Below are 20,792 nucleotides of genomic sequence, written 5' to 3'. Positions count from 1 at the left end.
AATGTCGTGCTAAATCGCTCCAGACAGGTCTTGAACTCATCTCCTCTTGCCTCAGTCACCCAAACAGTTGGGATTAGAGGCTTGCTTCAACCACCCAGATCAGGATCTACTTTACCGGGACAGAGAGCATCTATGTGAAGAAGAACAAGCCCCTCAGGCTGGGGGAGTCATAGTTCCTTCAAGCCAATCATCCTAGCTGGACCAGGGAGTCCTCCAGCACAGTGGGAGAGGTCACTGACACCGAGTGTTTAGGGAGCATAGGAAAGTAGTAGCAAGTGTTATGGTATTGAAAACTTTTTTTCAATTCTTTGAGACTTTCATGCATGCATACAATGCATTTTGATCTTATTCCAGTCTTTCTCCTAACTCCTGCCAGATTCACCCCCCCACCCTCCACCTCTCCCAAATTTGTGTCTTTTCAAAAAATTAAAATAATCTACTGAATCGAATTTGTGTTGCCCGTGTACTAATTGGATGTGAGGCCACCCACTGCGTCCTGGACCTACCCTTAAAGAAAACCAACTCTCAGAAGTCATTCACTGCCATTAGCTCCTACGAGGCCCTCCCTGTGCTGGGATGCTCAGTGGCTTGATCTTGGGCAGGTCCTGCCCAGCTGCTGTGAGTTCATGAGCATCGCAGTCCTGGCATGGCCAGAAGAGACTCTTTCACCCCCCAAGTCCTCACTGACCTCTGGCTCTTATAACCTTTCTGTATTGTCTTCCTTGATGGTCTCTGAGACTTGTTGGAAGGTATGGGATACGGACGTCCCAAGTATGGATGAAAACTCCATAGATCGTTATCCTCCGTACTTTGGCTAGAGAATTAACAATGTCTGTGTTAACTGCTGTCTACTGCACAAAGAAACCTCTCCAGTGAGGTCTGAGAGTTGTACTGAGAGAGAGAGAGAGAGAGAGAGAGAGAGAGAGAGAGAGAGAGAGAGAGAGAGACAGACAGACAGATAGATAGATATGAATTTGTAGGGCTGTTTGCTACTATGTTTACTTAGACTACGGATAACTAGCTTTTTAACCTCTGAGGCCCATGAACTCACCAATCATGAGTTTGGATCCAAATTTACAATACTAGGCATGCATTTCATGTTGTAGAGCTGGCCTTACATATAATTTTAACAACTGTTGGTTACCCCTATAACATCTGTGCCACCGTTATACCCATGGACATATCTTCTCACACCAGTTGTTACTGGGGCTCCCTGGGCTCCCAGCTGGGTAAGATGGTCGATGACTTCCCCCCCCCCCCCCGACACTCCACATATCCCCTTCCAGTACTGTGAAAGCTAACCAGCAGGAAGGAAGTTTCCTAGTCACTATCTACTTGATTTCTCCATGTGCTATGATCAAAGTGGGTGGCTTCGCATCATTTGCTTCTTTACACCAGGTTCTCATAGGCAACTAAGAGCAATGCCAATTAGCCAGATTAGTTTGAAGGTCTCTAGAACCCCACCCCACCCCCCACCCCCAACTAACAGCTCAATGAAGATACCCGACATCAGGCCCTGGGCTTCTTATTTGGCAATGGACAGCTTCTAGAAGGCATATTATTACCTATATGGGCTAACTCTAATTAAATGTGTGTGTGTGTGTGTGTGTGTGTGTATGTGTGTGTGTGTGTGTGTGTGTGTGTGTGTGTGTGTTTGTGTGTGTGTGTGTGTCTAGAAAGCTTATAAAATGGTAGATTTCCATATGGCTTTCTCAGGTGTCCGTGGTGTTAGTTACTTCTCGCCTAACTCCCTCCTCTGCCCGCCCTCCCTCCCTTCCATCTCTCCATTTAAACATCCCCCTCCCCATTATGTGCCCTCTCCTCTTCATGTTACTGACAACCCCCTCCCTCATGTCATGACATTTTTATTGAGCATCTAACAACCTTCCATGGGACAATGGTCCTTGAAGACTCGTCGCCTGCCAGGCCACTGTGGGAGATCACAGTGACCCAGGGCAGCCTGTGGAGAGCAAGAACTGGTCCGCTGTTTGAACCAAGCTCTCACAAGACCAAGTCCTGTGCTTATAAGGAGCACACTACTCTTTCCTTACTTTTAAAAATAGGTATCTATCTCCATACAGTGGGAGAGAAGGCCAGAGGTCAAGAGTCAAAACTACTAGTTGTCAAATCAAATTTCTGTCTGGTGATCCCACACGGAACCTTAGATATTCTGTCATATCATTGCAGACTTGAGGTCTTGTGTGGCTGGATCCAATGACCTCTTTTACTAGAGAAGGTGGAACTGCATCAACGAAGCTGATGACAAGTATATAATGAAAGAGCAAACTTAATTTTACTCATTCAACCCAGTTTGAGTAGAGAGCTATGGTGGGGACGATACTAACAAGGTGCATCTGGCGGCAGCTTGGCGAGCACCACTTTCTTCTACACGCCTTTTATACTGTGGCCAAGGAGCACTTTAGAAACCAACCACTTCACTGGTGGAGTGTTATAAGTGCGACCAGGAACTTCCTGGAATGAAATGAGATTTCCTTATGAAATTCTGTGACATTCATAAAAACAAAAGAAAAATGTTTTTATTTTATTTTATTTTTTGGTTTTTTGAGACAGGGTCTCTCTGTGTTAGCCTTAGCTGTGTCCTGGACTCACTTTGTAGACCTGGCTGGCCTCGAACTCACAGCAATCCGCCTGCCTCTGCCTCCCGAGTGCTGGGATTAAAGGCGTGCGCCACCACGCCCGGCAAAACAAAAGAAAAATGTAATGAAATAACTTTTTGTTGATAATATTTAAAATTAAAAAAAAAAACCAAGACAATAAAAAGGCGGTTTGTGAAACTGTGCTAAAACTGTAGCATTCCGGGATTGGGCTCCAAGACATAAAATATGAATTTATGTTTCAAGATTCTATGTATTTGGCATTAACTTATCAAGGCCAAGAAATACAAATGACTATGCCTCTATATAACGGTCTGTTAGTCTGTTAGTCAGGCGATAGTGGCATGTGCCTTTAATCCTAGCACTCTGGAGGCAGAGGCAGGTGGATCTCTGAGTTCGAGGCCAGCCTGATCTACAAATTGAGCCCGGGATAGCCAGGGCTACACAGAGAAACCCTGTCTTGAAAAACTAAAAAAAAAAAAAAAAAAAAAAAAAAAAGTCCATGCTGGAAACACCTTCCAACCTACATCCACTTCTACAGGTCAGGTGCAGCAAAACTGGCCCTAGCTGGCATCTCAGAACAGGCACTCCTGCCCTGGCGTCTGCCTGCAGCCTCACCAAGCAGGGCGGAAGCATCAGAACTGGGCCAGAATAAGAAGGTACAAAAATCCAAAGTGCAGGGCTGGAACACATCCCGCCAGCTGCTCTGAAGAGGCCCTCACACACCAAGCTGCTCGCCCTGCTTGGCTGCCTGAATGGACATTAATGCAGATGTGTCCCAGCTGGCCCAGCTTGGCAGGGACAGGAACATAACAGGTGCCGTACAGGCAACCCCTGGCACTTGCTGGCAATAAACAAAACAAAAACCCGTGCCACGTGCACATGAGCAAAGGGACCTCAGAGGCGGCAGCTCAAAAGAGCAAGACCCAGGAGACTCCAAGTCGGCCAGGTTGGGCAGGCCTCTAAAGCAGTCCTTAAACTAATGCCTGCCAACCATGACTGTAGCTTGGGCATTTCGGCACGGGGTACCCAGAACCTCGCCTCGCATCATGCGCAGTTGCTTGCTTCTCTCTCCTAGTCTGCTGCCAAGGCAATGCTTGGGGGCTTGTTGTTGTTGTTTTAGGGTTTTGTTGTTGTCTTTTAATGTTCACTCTTTATGTGTATGAATGTTTTGCCTGCACTCATGTGTGTGCACCATGTGTGCCTGGTGCCTTTGGAGATCAGAAGAGGGTGTCAGATGTCCTGGTATTAGAGTTACGAGAAGTTACAAGAGCTGCCACGTGGGTGTTGGTAACTGAACTCAGACCCTCTGCAAGAGCAACAAATGCTGAGGCACATACTTGGGTCTTTAAAAATAATTTTTGGTGTTCTGAAGGGCTTCCTTGACACAGGAGCCAGCCTATCAGCCCTGAGGCCATACCGAGGTGAGGCCAGGCGTGGCTTGTCCCTCACATAGAAGCTCGCATAGTTTTTCTGCTCCTCTTTTCACTGCGTTCCTGGCTTCTCTTCCTATATCCCACTACCTACCAGCCTTGTGTGTTTGTTACGTCAGTCAGGGCCTGGAGACTTAACGGCCAGGACTTCAGTTTCACTCGAGAATTGCAATTCGCACAGACTGTGTAGCTGGTACATGCTAAGTGAAGAATAAATCAGAGATAATGTTATTATCTTAGTAGAGTTGTAAAGGACGAAGTAATATAAGTGAAAAATAAGTGCCAATATAGCATTAAGAGTGAAATATACGTGATTGTAGTGGAACAGATTCCAGGTCAGGACATCATTCTTGGATGCAGGGCTCTAAGAGGGGGGCTGTCTCTTGTCTAAAACGCTTAGGGAGGTGGGGCTGGGAAGATGGCTGAGTCCATGAAGATCAAAAAGATCTGAAGTTTGGCACAGACAGACAGACAGACAGACCCTGCCATGGTAGCACTGGGGAGGTAGAGACAAGGGAAGCCCAGATCCTGAAAGCCAGCCAGTCCTGTCCAAATAATGAGCTCCGGGTTCACTGAGAGGTCCTGGTTCAAAAGGTAAGGTGGGGCTTGGATGTATGCTTTGGGGGTTGACCTCTCAGTAGTGCACAGCCAACTGGGGGGCTCATTCCTATGGAGGGCTAGTCCCCCGTCTCTCAGCCTGTAGCTGTTCATCTCAGGTTTCCACCAGGGCTGACATTCAACTGGGGTCGTCATTGCTTACATTTTGTTTAGGCAATCACAGTAATGCGTTTACTCTTAGGGATTAAAAAGAAATTCTTATCAATTAAAAAAAAGAAGAAAATGAAAATGTAGTAAAGATCTCAGGAGAAATTGAATAAACACCTATGTTTTTAAGTAACCAAATGTATTTTATGTATTCTAAAATTATGCTGTGATCAAAATAGTCTTTTTAAAAAACTTGCTTTTTTAAATTTTCTTTTAAATTAACTTTTATTTTATTGAATTGGTGTTTTGCCTGCATGTATGTCTATGTGAGAGTGTCAGATCTTGGAATGAATTACAGGCAGTTGTGAACTGCCATGTGGGTGCTGGGATTTGAACCGAGGTCCTCCAGAAAAGCAGTCACTATCCTTAATTGCTGAGTCATTTCTCCAGCCCCCCAAAAGCAGCCTTGAGCTGGAGAGATGACTGATCAGTTAAGAAAACTGGCTGGCTGTCAGAAGATGAGGGTTCAACTCCCAGCACTGACATAGGGGCTCACAGCCATCTGTAACTCCAGCCCCAGGAAGAGGACGCCCTCTACCATCTATCGGAACCACAAGCACATGGCGCACAAGCACACATGTAGGCAAAACACTCATACACACAGAATTTTTAAAAATAAAATTAAAAAGCAGTCTTTCGCAATGAGATCTGCCTTACAAACTTAACATACAGTCGATTTCTCAATACATCCCATAAAACACATGAAGGATGTGTAAGTTCTAGGTGGTAGGTATAGGGTCATGTTGTTAACTGAGCTGTTTAAATTGTCTATAACATTTGTTTGATTTATATATATATATAAAAAAAAGAAGATGGGGAATGTAGAGAAAAACACCCAACATTAAATATGAGCATCTTTAAACTACTTAACCATCAAAGCAAACGAATCTAAGAATTACTTAGAATGACTCACATAATCTTTTACAGAATAAATCATCTCATTTTCCTTATTCTTCCATCTGTTATATTTTATTTTTTGGTTTTTGAGATAAAGTGTCACTATGCAGGTCCAAACTCACGGCAAACCTCCTGCCTCATTTTCTGTACTATGGAATGTTTCGGTACAAGCCAGCACACCCAGCCTCTAATTTCTACCTCTCAAACACTTTTAACCCACAGATAAAGTGGATGGGACTTTATAGCAAAACTGTAACATTATATAATAAAGCAGCACTTGACCATGAATTTTCTAATATGAAGAAGATAAAACATTAAAGAAATGGGAAATTAACAAGCTTACTGCTTTAAAAAGTAAAAAATAAAAAGCCTTAGAAATAAAGTGAATGTATTAAGTACAATTGCTTACACTGTGATAATTGGATAAGTAGCTTAGAAATAATGGGATTACAGGTGTGCGCCACTGTAACCAGCTCCTACAGCTATTCTTCTTTTTTAAAGATTTATTTATTCATTATGTATATAGTGTTCTGCCTGCATATCCTCGTACACCAGAAGAGGGCACCAGATCTCATTATGGATGGTTGTGAGTCGCCACGTGCTTGCTGGGAATTGAACTCAGGACCTTTGGAAGAGCAGGCAGTGCTCTTAACCTCTGAGCCATCTCTCCAACCCTCCTAACTTGACTGTGTTCTGAAAATCCTTATCCATGCAGGGGGAGCTGGTAGCGCTGGCAGCCTAGGAAGCTTGCAGAGTTGTGTAAAAGTTGAGAGGAACGTGCACACCAGAAGGGAAGCCAGAACGGTTCTCTCCCAAATAACGAAATGTTTGGGCCTAAGGACTCCACAAGCGTTAAGGTTTTCTGCTGCCAAACTCAGCAGTTCAAATTCCCCAAAGTTCAAAATCATCCAGGGCCTCAGCCAGGCTTTCTAGTTCTGTTTGCTTTGTCCGCACAGAACTTACCCTCCGCTAGGGTTTCCTGAAATGGATTCTTATTACTTCTTGAGTTGCGAGCTCAATCATGTTTGCTCTAGGGAAATGTCAGAATTCTCAAAATGTTCGCGTAACCAGTACACTGCTAATAAGTCATGAACGTTTTCTGAAATCTACTGAACGTTGATCCTAAGATACAAATAAAACAATCATAGCATCGTTTGACCGTGAGTGCTCAAAGACAGTTGCCCTCAGGACTGTGTGCAGCCTAAGACACAGCTGTTAAAATTTTTATTTTGGAAGGAAGCCTGGGTAGATTCCAAAAGGTCTTTAGACCATTTGGAGTGTCCTCTTGCGTAGGCTGTCTCCGTCCACGCAGAATTTCCTCATGAGACCCATCCAAGTTTTTTTTTTTTTAAAGAAACGCAATAATCACAGCCGCATATAATTACTGATGGATGACTCTTTTCTTTTTAAAACCTGGGTGTAATCCTATGGTTTAAAAAGCATGCGCTTTGTGATCATGGGGCTAGAAGATAACCCAGTTCTGTTTAAACATCTTACTTTCAAATGTAAACACTCTCAACAAATAAAGTGTGATGAATGAACTCCCAGCTCGGCCTGCACAAACCGGAGGCCGCTCCGTTCATACTGCCTTGTTTGTCTTTTTCTTCAGTTTCCTTTACAAAGCCTATGGCTGTCCAACAGTCACCTGCTGTGGGACACATGTAATAAACTGCTCCGGTGCCCCTCTGCCCCCTGTGGCAGCTGCTGATTCGTTCACGGGGAGGATACACTTAGTCTACAAGGGCATCCTTAGTCAACCCAGATCCCACGCTGGTGGAACTTGATGGCCTGGCCTAGAGTTTTAAATGCTTGGATTTAAAGACTGACTTCTCAGGTTTAAAAACAATTCGGAATTTCGTCATGAAAGATGCATGGAGCTTTTTGGTTGTGATGTGGTGAGTTTGGGGTGGAAGTGGTCTAGAGGGTTGAGCAAAACCAAGGCTGGGTTCGGAGATTTAAATAAGTGGGAAAGGAGGAGAAGGAAATTTGCATGCGTGTCAGCACAATTCCTCACACTTGTTTTAAAAGCCTCAAACAGGCTCTGAATTGCCTAAGTGCTGTAACTGGTAAATTACGTTAACGTATTAAAGAGAACATGCAAAGTCGCTTGCCAGTCCTAAGTCACTCACTGTCCACATGCTTACAGCTCATTTGCATTTTGAAATATACATGAATTAAATTCTGAATCACTTAATTAGCCGGGCTTTTTTTTTTTTAAGACTGTAAAAATATCTTTTTAGGACCTGGAAAGATGGCCCAGTGGTTAAGAGTACAGGTTGCTCTTCCAGAGAAGCAGGGTTCGAATCCCAGCACCCACAGGGCAGCTCTCGACCATCTGAAATTCCAGTCCCAGGGTACCCAACACCCTTTTCTGGCCTCTGCAGGTGCCTCATGCACATGTTACACAGACATACATGCAAGCAAAGCACCCATACACATAAAATAAAAGTTTTAAAAAGTTTTTAAAAACTTTCTAAGAGTCTGGGAGATGGCTCAGTAGATAAGGATGCTTGAAAATCTGAGTTCGGATTCCTAGCACCCACATAAAAATGCTAGACACGGCCACTGCACCTGAGCAAGGGGACAGGAGACAGGCGGATTGCAGTTCTCCAGTAGTTTACCTGAAAGAACATGCTTCGGGTTCAGTGAGAGATTCTGTCTCAAGGGAATAAGGCAAATAGTCATAAATATATTCAGTTGTCCTTTGGCCTCCACATGTCTACACACATGTATGTGCAAGCACACACGCATGCATGCAAGCACACACTCCTTGCACATTTGCACTGTCCCTTATACAATGTCTTTTACTGGGAAAAGGCCTTTTACATTGTAGTCACTGCCATTCCCAGTGCATAAGAGTTCATATTTGGGGCTGGAGAGATGGCTCAGAGGTTAAGAGCACTTGCCTGCTCTTCCAAAGGTCCTGAGTTCAATTCCCAGCAAGCACATGGTGGCTCACAACCATCTATAATGAGATCTGGTGCCCTCTACTGACGTACAGGCACACGTGCAAGCAAAACACTGTGTATGTAATAAAAAAAAAATTTTTTTTAAGTTCATATTTGTTGGCTTCAGAATCATAACCCTGGACTGGTCATTAGGTACTCCCATCAGAGAAATAATATCTACAGTTGTCCCAGAAAGTACTATCGTAACATCTCAAGAGTGAACAATTACTATGGAAAAGAAAATTCTAAAGTCAATAAAGCCATTTGGCCCTGGTAATAAAGTAAACGTCCTAAGACATTTTCATTGATTAAAAAGTAAAGAATTTACAGAGCTTATGATAATGCTTCATGCATTCATGCCAAAGCAGTATTTTCACAAGTCACTTTTATATTTTTGTATTCCTTTCACACCAACTCAACATGCAAAGAAGAATTCTTTTTGTTGTTGTTGCTGCTGCTGTTGTTGTTGTTGTTGTTTTTACCCATACCTCTGAAAACTTCAGAGATACATAGCTTCCTCCACAGAAAATAGTAAACTAACGTAATAGAATCTTCCCTGTGCATATAAGAAGTTGATCATGAAATGACAGCACAAAAATAAATTCTTCTGTTTACATAAGCCGTGTCTAGCAATATCCATTTCCTGTGTCTATAAACTGCCTTGTAGTCAAAGGACATGTCACTGAAGTAAAAAAAAAATCATATCTTCATAAATAAATTGAATTTAACTGTTTCACTTAGAGAAACACCCAGTGGTGTTTATAGTTTTGCTTACAAAGTGAGTCCTAGTATTAAAATGAAGAAAAAAGTGACATGGATTTTAAGAACGCTAGATATAGGCTTAGTGGTTAGTTTACTGCTACTAAAGCTAATCATTGGTTTTGGATGCTCGCCAAACTTGAGATCCGAGAATACATCCTGTAATCCCAGTACTGGAAGGCTGAGGCAGGACTGGAGAGGGCTCAGTTCAAGCACAGCCTAAGCAACATAAGTTTGACGTCAGCTTGAGTTATATTTATTCCCTCCCCCCACCCCCGAATGAACCGAATAAAGTAATGAACTAACATGTCTAAACTCAGGGGGCGCTGAGAATCCTGTGAGGGCTGGCTCCTCTCCTCCAATCAATGACATGCTCGGCTCAGAATGTACTAGCAACTCTGGCACTCAAGAATCCTTTTCGCACGCGAAGAGAATGATTCTGGGCTACAGACGGAGCTTCAAAATGTTCCCTTTTTGGCTCGCTCAGCTGCAGTTGGGCAGTGAGTGGGGCGTGGGCGCCAGCTGGGGGCTCCGAGTGGCTGGCTGCTCAGGGAGTAGGTGGGCTAGGCGCGATCTGCATACACACACGCACACGCACAGACACACACGCACGCACGCACATGTGCCTTATAAACTCATCCTTCACAGACTACACTTTAAGTCTTGTCACTCACTCTTTCGTCCCCAAAGAGACTTGAGGATCCAGGGCTGTCCGTCACTCAGTCTGCTTCTCCCCGCACGTGCGCCCAGGCAGCAAGCCCTCCCTTCCTCAGGCAACCACTTCCCCTAGGCTCCGATCCCCCGGCAAGCTGGGTCCTGCAGCGCTGCAATCCCGTTACAGAGACACCTACCTTCCCCTTGTCCTGCCCGGTGGCGCCCGACTGCAGTCCGAGGCTGGGGCTGCGCGAGGTGCGGGCGCCAGGCTGCACAGGGATCCTCTCCCGCCGCGCACAGAGCAGCCCGGCCGCCTCTCCTCCGCTCAGTAGCCGGGCAACCGCTGCTGCCGGAACCCGCCCCGCCCCTGCTCGCTGGGAGCCCCGCCTCCGGATCAGGCTCCTCTCCCAGATCTCCCCACTCCCCTAGTTAGCCCTGGCGGTGGGGGTTGGTGGGAGCTGGGGCGGGGGTGGGGTGGGGTGGGGTGAGGTGGGGTGGGCGGGGCGGAGTGGTAGGAGCCGACTCCAGGGTCTTCAACGTGTCCCCAGCCTGGTTCCCAAACCTAGCGGCTCTCATTGACGGCACCCCGCCTCTAATCTGTCACCCGGCCCCCACCAAGGCCGTGACACCCCTTGGGTCTCACCTGCCCCACACCTATGCTGAGCAAGCCTTGGCTCTCCCGACCCCTGCCCTCAGCTCTAGTTATGGGAGCGGATCTCTGTGCTTTTCCTTTGCCAGATCACATCTCACCTAGAGCCTGTTTTCTTCACCGGAGAAAAGGCCTGAGAAGATAAGACCTCTCAGCTCGGGTCCCTGAAGACTGTGAGGACCCAGCTCACAGATACTCACAGATACAGGACCAGCTCACTGCCTGGTACCTCCAGAGGCTGGGCCTGGGGTGCCCAATTGCCATAGCCTATGCCTCATCTTTGCTCAGGACCAGCCTAGTCCAGCTGCTAGGTTCACCCATTAAACCTGACCCACTGGCCAAGGGGAGGGGACATAGCAGAAGGCAGGTCCAGGCTCACCGGCTTCCCTTTTCCTAAATACAGGTAATGTTTAGAATCCTGAGACTTAGTTTGAACACCTGCTTTATATTAAAATAGATCTGTGCTGTGCTATAGGAATGTAAGGCATTCCTGCCCTGTGCCTTCAATGATTGGGTCAGCGGGTAAGGTCCTCCCAATCCTGGGAACTGTGCATGACTTTGATGCACAGGCACATCTCCAGGTTGGTCCTGTGTTGATCTGCCCTTCCCTAAGTCAAGAGCTCTTCTCCTTGGGATGGAATTTGCTTCTTAGAGCCTCGAAAGATATCTTGTGGAGTGAATGGCTTTTACCTTCAGCCTTCAAAAGCACAAGTTTGTGACCCTGTGACCCTCGACCCCCACACTGCAAACAACATGGCGGAGCACTCCTTCACCGCTATCGCTCCTAAGAGTCACCTTTAAAGGTGGAGGGAGACTTTGAACGTAGCCGACCCAGAATACAAATCGCAGGAAGGAAATCTGCAGGTGGTTGGCAGGTAAGTGCTTGGGCTTATTTGGATGTCCAGGCGAGGATGCTCGTCCCTGCCCTGTGCATTACTAGCACTCTCCAGAGCCCGGCTAACATTCTCATTCCCAAACGGCGGTGATGCAATCCCTGGACCGTTCCTTTCCCCCACCACACCTCCATCTCTTGAGGGCATGTCTTATTTTCTTGATAGCCCGGAGTCTCCTAAAGTAATAGCCCATCTTTAGCAAACTAAACCTGGCCTTCCTCCCTTGCAAGATCTCTGGCATTCGCCCTTACTGTTTCCTTTATCTCCTACCAAGCACCTCCTCCACAGTACTTGGTCTCCCTGCCCCACCCCCACCCGGGAATATGGACCACAGCGCCCCACATCCCTGTTCCCCCCCCCCATCCTGTGGCCTGTCTCTCTGAGCCACTGCTGTTGGGAGGGAGGGGGCACTTGTATTCTCCTAGGATTCGCATGTAAAGATTTCCACATTTGGGCCCCGCCCACACTTTGAGCCTTATCTTCCTCCAGACTTCTAGCTTTATATTCTGACCAAACTGGTCTGCTTGCCTGGCCTCAACTGTGTCCTGAATCTGCCCTTTCTGTGTTCTAGAAGCTTCCTCATTATGCTCATGCATCTTGCCTACCTCCCTTGACTGTTTTCTCATATTTCAGGAAGTCTTGACTCCCACCGTTCTCCCCCCGACCCCACCCCCATCCTCAACTTTATTTCCTCCCTTTCAAAGGTTTGCGATAATTCAGCACTTGTCACAAGCCTGTGTGTTTAAGCATTCTTCCCCCAAGGAGTTAAAAATGCTTCCGGAAAAGGAGCAGATTTCCCTCCGACTTGTGACTCTGATACCATCAACCATTCCAATAGATGCTAGTAGCTGAACGGTTTGGGGTGGAATTTAATCTGCTGACCAGAAATTACCTTCCCTGACTTCAGCCAAGTGCGGCTGTCCTGTCCGACCTCCTTTTGTGCTTTGAGACAGCAAGCCATTATTCAGCTCATTAGTTCCATGGATCCTTTCATGTGTTTGATTGATCTTGCCAGTTAGCCTGTTAGCTCACTGTGCAGAGAGACCCAACTGTGAGCACACACGGGCTTCAGGAGCAAGCGATCAGGTCTGGATGCCAACTTGGCACCCACTAGCTGCACGGCCTTGGAGTGGTTAACCCCTGGAGAGTCACTTCCCTTCTTCCTCTGTAGAGCAAGTCGCTTCACTGGAGGGGGTTGGTAAATAATGCCAGGCATTAAACCTCCCAGGCTGGCACTTGGCACAGGTGCATACTTAGTAAATGGCACCATTCACAGCAGGACATTGGTCAATAAATCACTGAAATAACAACTGACAATAAGAAAGGGGACGTGGAGCCTCTGCACCTCAGCTCTTAGATGCCCATAAGTAAAACGACGCTCTCCCCTTTGCCTCGCTTGAGTGTGCGATCCAGGAACAGCTCCGAGTGAGAGCCCAGGCCCTCCGTTGACCACCAATGGCCCCTCCCAAAGAATCGCAAGATCTAGCTGGATGTGGGGTCACAGGGGGTGGAGGTGGGGACTGGGGCAGGAAGATGGTAAGTTCAAAGTCATCCTGGGCTACATAGTAAGAGCCTATATGTGAGAAAGAGAAAAGGTTGCTAGGCCCCGTCAGAGAAACCCGTGCTTTTGGGGGGGGGGGGCTGAGAACGTTAAGCACTTGATCTTATCAATAGATTGAGATTTGAATCGGAAAAGCCAAGTCGCTATGAGGCTCTTGAAAGAGCTACTGTTTTTATGATTAGTTTTAAGGTAGGTTTTGTTGTTATCATTTGAGATGGGGTCCTGTTATATCCCTGTGTAGCCCTGGCTGGTTTAGAACCCACTATGCAGTTTGCAGCAGCTGGAGCCTGCAGCATCTCCCAGCCCTGTCTCTGGAGTTCTGGGTTTACCAGCGTATGCTACCACAGACAGATTATATCTCAGCTTGGCTTCTGAGTCTAGCTTTGGCAACGCCCAAGTGTTATGGAACACATTTGTTTAGGATCTTTTCACCCAAATGTAAAGTACTGAAGTAACATGTTTCCACGGAGAAAAGTCCAACGATGGCTGACTCAGTGGGTATGGCTGGTTCACAGGCGCTCTTGATTGCTCATGGAAAGCTGTCTGACACCGGGGGCATGGGGGGAGTGGGGGGTGGGGGGGGAGGGGGGAGGGTTCCACTGTAAAACATGATGTTGTGGGAAAATACGCTAGAATGCTAGGTACAGGAAAAGAAAATAGTGAATTTTTATCAGGTTAGTTCCCAGCACATGGAATATAGCAGATATTTATTAAAAAATCAGTTGAATGACTGGCCATCAAGAGGGGCTGAGCAGGTAAATGCATCTGCTACCAACTCTAACTCCAATTCTCTCCTCAGGACCGACACCCATTAGGAGAGAACCAGCTCAGTCCGCTGTCCTCTGGTCTCCACACACGTTAAGTGGCATGTGCTCACTGCCACCCTGCCACATACATGTGTACACAAAACAAATAAATAAATAAAACTTATTTCTAAGTTGTTGACTTAATTAACTTGGAAGCGAGAGTCCCCAATGATAACCAAGTTTGTAAATACAGGCAATAAAATGGGGTGGGGGCTCCAAACCCAGCACCAAAATGTAAGTTTTTGTTTTGTTTTGTTTTGTTTTAACAACCCTGGCTACCAATTAGGATGGAGAGTTGGGAGGACTGAAGGCCAGCAGTTAGAAGTCATGTTCAAAGTCACACAGGAAGTTAATAATCCAGACAGGATCAAATTCTGGGCTCCCGGCATCCTCACACCGTCTTCACTATGCAATTAATGTCTACACAAAGGGGAAAGAGGCTGTTCAGTCAGCCTTGTGACATTCACAGGGCAAACTTGATTCGAGTTCGGAGCCCTTGTGAGTTGGTGGCATCTAACCCCCAAGTAGATGGCCACCCAGTCGCTCTGCGCTTTGCCCTTCTCCACACCGAGCAGGCTGGCTGGCCCCTAGCCCCCGGTGCAAGGCTGTTGCTGTGTTACTGGTAAAGTGGAAACAGCTAACAGGACAGAAGAAACCACACTGTCATTTGGTTTCTTAGTCAAAAGTTTAAGAGAAAGTTTCTTAAAGTCACTTGACCTCCTGCTGGCTGCTCCTTCCCTTCTCATGCAAGACTGAAAAGTCACTGTGGGTGACAGCCCGTACTATCTAGGATGCGAGCCTTAGGCCAGCGAACCACATAAGGGCAGCTATGGAAGACAGAGAAGACACCAGGGAGCCACATCTTTCCTTTCTTCATCCATCTTATGCCTTCCTCTAAACCAGGCAAACGCAAGTTAAGAATCTCCTCTCTCTCTCTCTCTCTCTCTCTCTCTCTCTCTCTCTCTCTCTCTCTCTCTCTTTTTAGAGACAAGGTTTCTCTCTGTAGCCCTGGCTGTCCTGGAACTCACTCTGCAGACCAGACTGCCTTTGAACTCACGGAGATCGGCCTGCTTCTGCCTGGGATTAAAGGCATGTGTCACCACTGCCCAGGCAGGAATCATCCTCGAAAGGAGCCTAGAAACCCGAGCTCCCCCTGCGGCGGCCTAGAGTGGCTGAGATCACAGGAGCAGTTTCTGACCGGCCAGAGGCAATGGATGCCTGAGTTCCTGTTACTCTAAGAGGCTATTTATGACTTGAGAGTCTAGGCCAGCTGATAATTCTTACAAAATATGTCGAAAGACCAAAAAAGATGGGATCTATTTTGTTTTGGTTTGTGTTGGCCAAAATTTTAGGTAGAGTGAGTGTTTGCTCAGCGTGGAGTTCAGCAGTCTGTAACCTGAGGGACTGCCTCGCCTGAGAACAAAGGACCTAAGATTTGAAGTTGGATAGGCCTGCTTGCCCTCTGCGGAATTAACCCTGTGACCCTGAACTTGTAACTCAACCCCTCTCAGACTCACTTTTTCTCTGCATACAATGGAGAATTCACAGGTTTTTTTATTAGTTGTTCATTTAAATGAGATAAAGTGTTTAAAATATACTATGTATATCAATAATGAGTGAATTAAATAGTGAAACAATAAATGGAAGTAATAATCTGTAAAGATTTACATGAACTTTTATAAGATGGATGAGAGAGAAAGAGAGAGAGAGAGAGAGAGAGAGAGAGAGAGAGAGAGAGAGAGAGAGAGAGTACAAAGGAACTGGAGGCATGGCACAGTGGTTAAGAGCACTTCCTGCTTTCCCACAAAACCCAAGTTTAGATCCCAGAACCTAGGTCATGTTGGGTGGCTCACAACCACTGCTAAACCCAGATTGAGGGGATCCAGTGCCCTCTTCTGGCCTCAGCATACATGTGCTGGGTCTCTCTCTACCCCCCCACCTCCTCCCTCCCCTTCCCCCTCCCTCTCTCTCTGTCTCTCTGCCTCTGTCTCTCTCCACACACACACACACACACACACAAGGACACACACACACACATAAATAAAAAATCGTAAAAAAAAAATACAATATTGTTTTGAAAGCAATAGACAGGTATAAAATTTAATCAATAGTCAAATTAAAAATTTTCACAAGAAAGCAAACAGAGAATGCACATCATATTTCTCGATACACTTAAGTGGGACAGACTAGTCCGTCATTTATGAAGCTGTGCTGAACTGACAAACAGAACTTTCACCAAATCCCATGGCAAATCTCCACTCAGGAGTAATAATTTTCAATTAACCATTAAACTCTCTGTGGATCCCGACACCCCCTAAGAAAACACCAATTAAAAACATAACAAAACCACACATGCTGTTTATATAATGCCAATGCCTATTTATAATCTTCCTCCCCCCTCAACATACCCACGTCACTGATATATTCTACTCATTTATGAGAATTACTTTAAATATTAAGGAGGCCAGATGTGGTGGCACATGCCTGTGGTCCCCACCATCTGAGAAATGGAGGCCGAAGATCAGAGGCACAGAGTCACCCTCAAAACAAACAAACAAAACAACAACAACAACAACAAAACTATTTAAGGAAGTCCAAGGTAGTGGAAAATGAAGGCTCCAAGTCTTAAACTTCGACAACTCAGAAACACTTAGAAAAACAGAATCAGAGGAAGAGTTTGCAAGTGTTCCAACAGATCTAGCTGTTGTATCTCTCATGGGAACAAAGGAAGGGATCTCACAGCAGGAAGCGTCTACTTCTACCTTTCGAACCTACGCTGTTCTCTGGTCAGCCCCCTAGTGCCTTCGCTTAAGGACCGGGAAAGTGGACCCTGTGGGGCTCAGGAAGTCAGCCGTGAGCCGAGGTCGGACTGGAGAGCACTTTCCCGTCTCAGTCTCCCCCACACGTACGTAAAAGGGTCGCAGTATTCCCAGCGGTGCTCATTCCAGGAAAAGAAAGCGATTCCGGCAAGCCCCTCGCTCTACAGTGCGCAGGCTCTCTTAGGGTCACAGAGCTAATTAGCGGCAGCATTGGGACTGGAAGTAAGAGTCCTTTGAAGCCCTGGCCTTTCTGCACGAACAAAGCTGCCATTGAAGTAAGAGATAGAAAATGCTTTGTAAAAGAAAAAAAATTGTAATATTGTAAGGGAGAACTGTCACGGACGTATCTGCTAAGTCCCCAGCAGGGGCGCCTGTGGCAATTAATTAAGAAAGGTCTTTTGAAGCACCCCTGTGCCCTAGCGGAGAGTCTTCTTTAAAACCAAATGCTCTAGGTTTCAGCTCTCAACAAAGACACAAGAAGTAAACAATTAACTGAATTAATTCAGGCACTGAAGTGGATTTTTCAAGGACTTGACTTGCCCGAGCTAGTCTTCTACAAAGCCTAAATAAATCAGATAATTGCTAATTCTCCCCTTTGTTTTGCACTGAGGAGAGTCTGTTTGTTAAAATGAACCTAGCAGCGGAATAAACAGTCTTTAGGAGAAGCTCAGAATTGCACATCTGAACAGGGCAGCCCATTCCAAGCACACTATCTCTGCCATTACTTTAAAAATATTGCTTTTTTTTTTTATTTAGAGAGAACCTTTTAATCAAATGTTTAAAAATCAGGCTGCTATATGCATGATTGGTGCCTCCCCCTCCGAAAGAAAACATAATAATCCTTCTGGCATAACTATAGACAAGTTAGATCTTTTGGGCTCTGCTCCTACCAATATACCTTCTAAACACAGTCACTTTACCATGACTCTAAATAGCCTTCGCTCTATAGATGTTAAGGTTTTTAAAATTAACCCAAATATGCAAAATGCCTCCTATTACCAGGAGGAAAGTTATGCTAGTAACTTAATTGGCTGGATCAGAAAAAATAATCACAAATGATTATTTCTCTCTTGAGAAATTCAGAATCCAGAACAATTATTTTTACCATTTACATTCCCTCATTGCCCGGCTAACATAAAACAGACTGTTATGGTAATTGTAAAGTATTTTACCAAATGAACCCAGGACCAAAATGTTAGAATAGGCCAATGTGGGTACAGAGCTCCGACTCCAACTGTCCCGAGTTTCCTAAAATTCAGTATAAAGATGTGTTTGTGTGCACATGTGTGTACGTGCACACGCACATGCATGTGTGTCCATCTCTGTGTGTTTCTCAGTGTGTTTGTGTGTATGTTTTGTGCATCTATTTGTGTGTATGTTTATCTCTGTGTGTGTCTGTGTATGTTTGTGTGTATCTGTGTATGTGAGACTGTGTGAGTCTGTGTCTGTGTGTGTCTTTGCAGTGTGTGTGTGTGTGTGTGTGTGTGTGTGTGAAGTGATGAATTCACAAGTAGCAGTTAACTGGCAAGCTGGGTGCCCAGTATAATTTGGTTTTGTAGGGCACTAATTGAAGTGAAAATGCGGCTAAAATACTTTGTGTAACATAATAACTGTTGAATGCCAGATAGTTTTGGTAAACAGTTGGCAAATTGTAACTCACAACAGCTGTCACTATATATTTAGAGTAAATGTTAATTTAAGAATATTAAACCTGGTGAGTGTTTCTGTAAACAAAGCTTGTACTATTTTCAAAGCTTACAGAGACTGGCTTGAGTATTTTTAGCTAAACCTAGGGCAGCTTGGCCCGCACTGTTTCTGAATTCTTCCACTTTATACTCGAAAGCCTTCAACCCTAAATGCCTTTGCAGAGATTCCCTTGGGAATGAAAATGGCGAGGACGTATGTGGGATAGACTAAGGTCTCAGAGGCCTGCGAATAAATAGCACTGCTAGAATTGCTAAAGATGAGATTTGCTGAGGGGGGGGCGATAGAAGAAAGGAAGGGGGCGATTTTCAACAAAGTCCCACCATTTACTAAATAAAGTAAGCCATTTTCCCAGCCCAGCTTCTAAAATCTGAAAAATCTGAAACCCTGCTTGCAACAAACCTTGCACGCCTGGTTTTGTCTGTTTGAACTACTCACTTCCAAGTACGATTTGCATGACAGATCGCAAACTCTTGTGCAAACCGCGAAACAATTGCATCAAGAGTCAAATTCAGTCTCACGAGCACGCAGCCTGGTGCAAGACTTGGCTTCAGGCATGCTTGCTGGGAGTTGATAGAAAGCCATTTCTTTTTTCCCTTGCGAACACGAGAGGAAAACGCAGTGAAAGTTCCAACCACACACAAACGCCTACCTGCTTCTCGCCTGTGCTCCAGACTCACGCTTTCCGCAGCTTGGTAGCACTTCCGCGCCAAACGCTTCTGCTTTCCCAAAAATGTGTGTGGGCGCAAGCCCAGACGAAACTTCAAATCCAGGAAAATGGATTACCCGCGCAGATCAAAGGCAGGCGAGCTGGGCAGATGGAGTGCTTGTAATCTGATCGCCAATCAGTGGCTGCGCATCAAAAAGGCAAGGCTGAGCTTACTCACTATGCACGCGGATCTAGAAAGTTCGCTACCGGCAGGTTCTTCGCTGGCCTCTCCGGTCTCCCAGGCCACACGTTCTTTTGTTAAACGTGGGCCACGTTGTTCTGCCAGCTCTGGAGAGCAGGCTTTCCCCGGCCTGGGCTGAGCGGCTGGATCCGCAGCTTTCTCTCGCGGTGCCCCAGCGGGGCTGCCTAGTGCCAGCGGGCTGCGCCGCATCCCTTTCATCTCGGTGAGTGGCAGCTCCCATGACATCATGCCGTGCCGTGGGGCTGGTCTGGAGAAGCCAGCCAGCCTGATTTCTAGTCGCGTTGGTCTATGCGTCGCCCGCGACAATCTTGCAGCTTGTCTCTTGGCAGGGAGGGATAACACTGGGACTGCTACGGGCCGGTAAGGTCCAGGACCCGTGCAGGCTCCCAAAGACGGCATCGGGGGACGCTGCCTGTAACAAAAACGCACGAAGTCCCACCAGCGCAGCAGAGACCCACAGCAGTGTTTAATTCTTCGAACACCTGCCTTACACCGCCAGGATCACAGGCAGTGGTTTTAAAAGCTTGATTTCCATCCCCCACACCTACCCCTGACCAAGACCCCCCCCTCCCCGCCCAACTGAGACAAGTCTTTAAGAATTAATAAAAATGTCTTTTCCTGGTGAAATAGATTATTACAGATGGCGTCAATCAAGTAGTGGCTCCAACTTACGAGACCATCGCGTGCTTACCAGACACCTGGGTCGGAAGCCTCTTACTCTAAATTTGGGGGTCCTAATAAGACAAATAAAAAACAGCCGACGGAAGGATGCTTCCTTCTTAGAAGTAGCTCACGGATACCTCTTGAGAATTCTAAAATTCACAGAAGAGTTACTTGGAGGAAAGCATTTGCTTGCACTCACTCTAAAGCTTCCATTTCAGTCAAGGCACAAGCCCAGAGTTTGGATCCAGCTGAGAAATCGCCACCTCAAAAATGAAACTTACTGTCTATTATTTAGACTACCCGCAATGGTGGGTAAAGCCCTGCAGCGGGAATGCGGCATGTTTCGGAACCTGGAGCTGTTTAGCCTTAGTTTGAACAGCCTGTGACTGTTGAAATGTAACACTTAAATAATTATTTAGTTTTCAGTATTTTTCTCCCTTTTTTTCCCCCTCTAGCTGGGCCAGGGCCTAGACCCCAGGGCCTGTTCATACTAGGTTAGCCCCCCATTTCTGAGATGTTCCTGAGACACACGGGGCTCACTTTGCACTTTTTTTTTTTAGGGGGAAGACAGGGTCTGCAGTATTAGGAGCTGGCCTTAAACTTGTTTGTTCAAAGACAGCTCTGTTGTTGGTGATGGTGGTTTGGTTTGGGTTTTTGAGACAGGGTTTCTCCGTGTAGCCCTGGCTGTCCTGGACTCACTTTGTAGACCAGGCTG

General features: G+C 46.1%; 1 protein-coding gene across 2 annotated transcripts in view; it reads right to left on the bottom strand.

The window, feature by feature from the left end:
• The window catches only part of TNFRSF19 (TNF receptor superfamily member 19), an 84,357-nt gene extending 64,789 nt beyond the window's left edge, over positions 1-19,568 (bottom strand). The window contains exon 1 of one of the 2 annotated variants that reach the window (XM_084767580.1): positions 19,156-19,568. The gene's annotated coding sequence lies outside the window, so the exon portion shown is untranslated. Of the gene's footprint in view, positions 1-10,268; positions 10,427-19,155 lie in introns of those variants that run through there. The other variant, XM_084767581.1, reaches the window with a different exon arrangement.
• Positions 19,569-20,792: the final 1,224 nt, after the last annotated feature.

The sequence above is a fragment of the Acomys minous genome (genome assembly GCF_964271855.1).
Source record: "Acomys minous genome assembly, chromosome: 18".
In the NCBI taxonomy this organism is placed as follows: Eukaryota; Metazoa; Chordata; class Mammalia; order Rodentia; family Muridae; genus Acomys; species Acomys minous.
The sequence above is the reverse complement of the archived record's forward strand: the minus strand, read 5'-3'. Positions and strand labels throughout refer to the sequence as shown.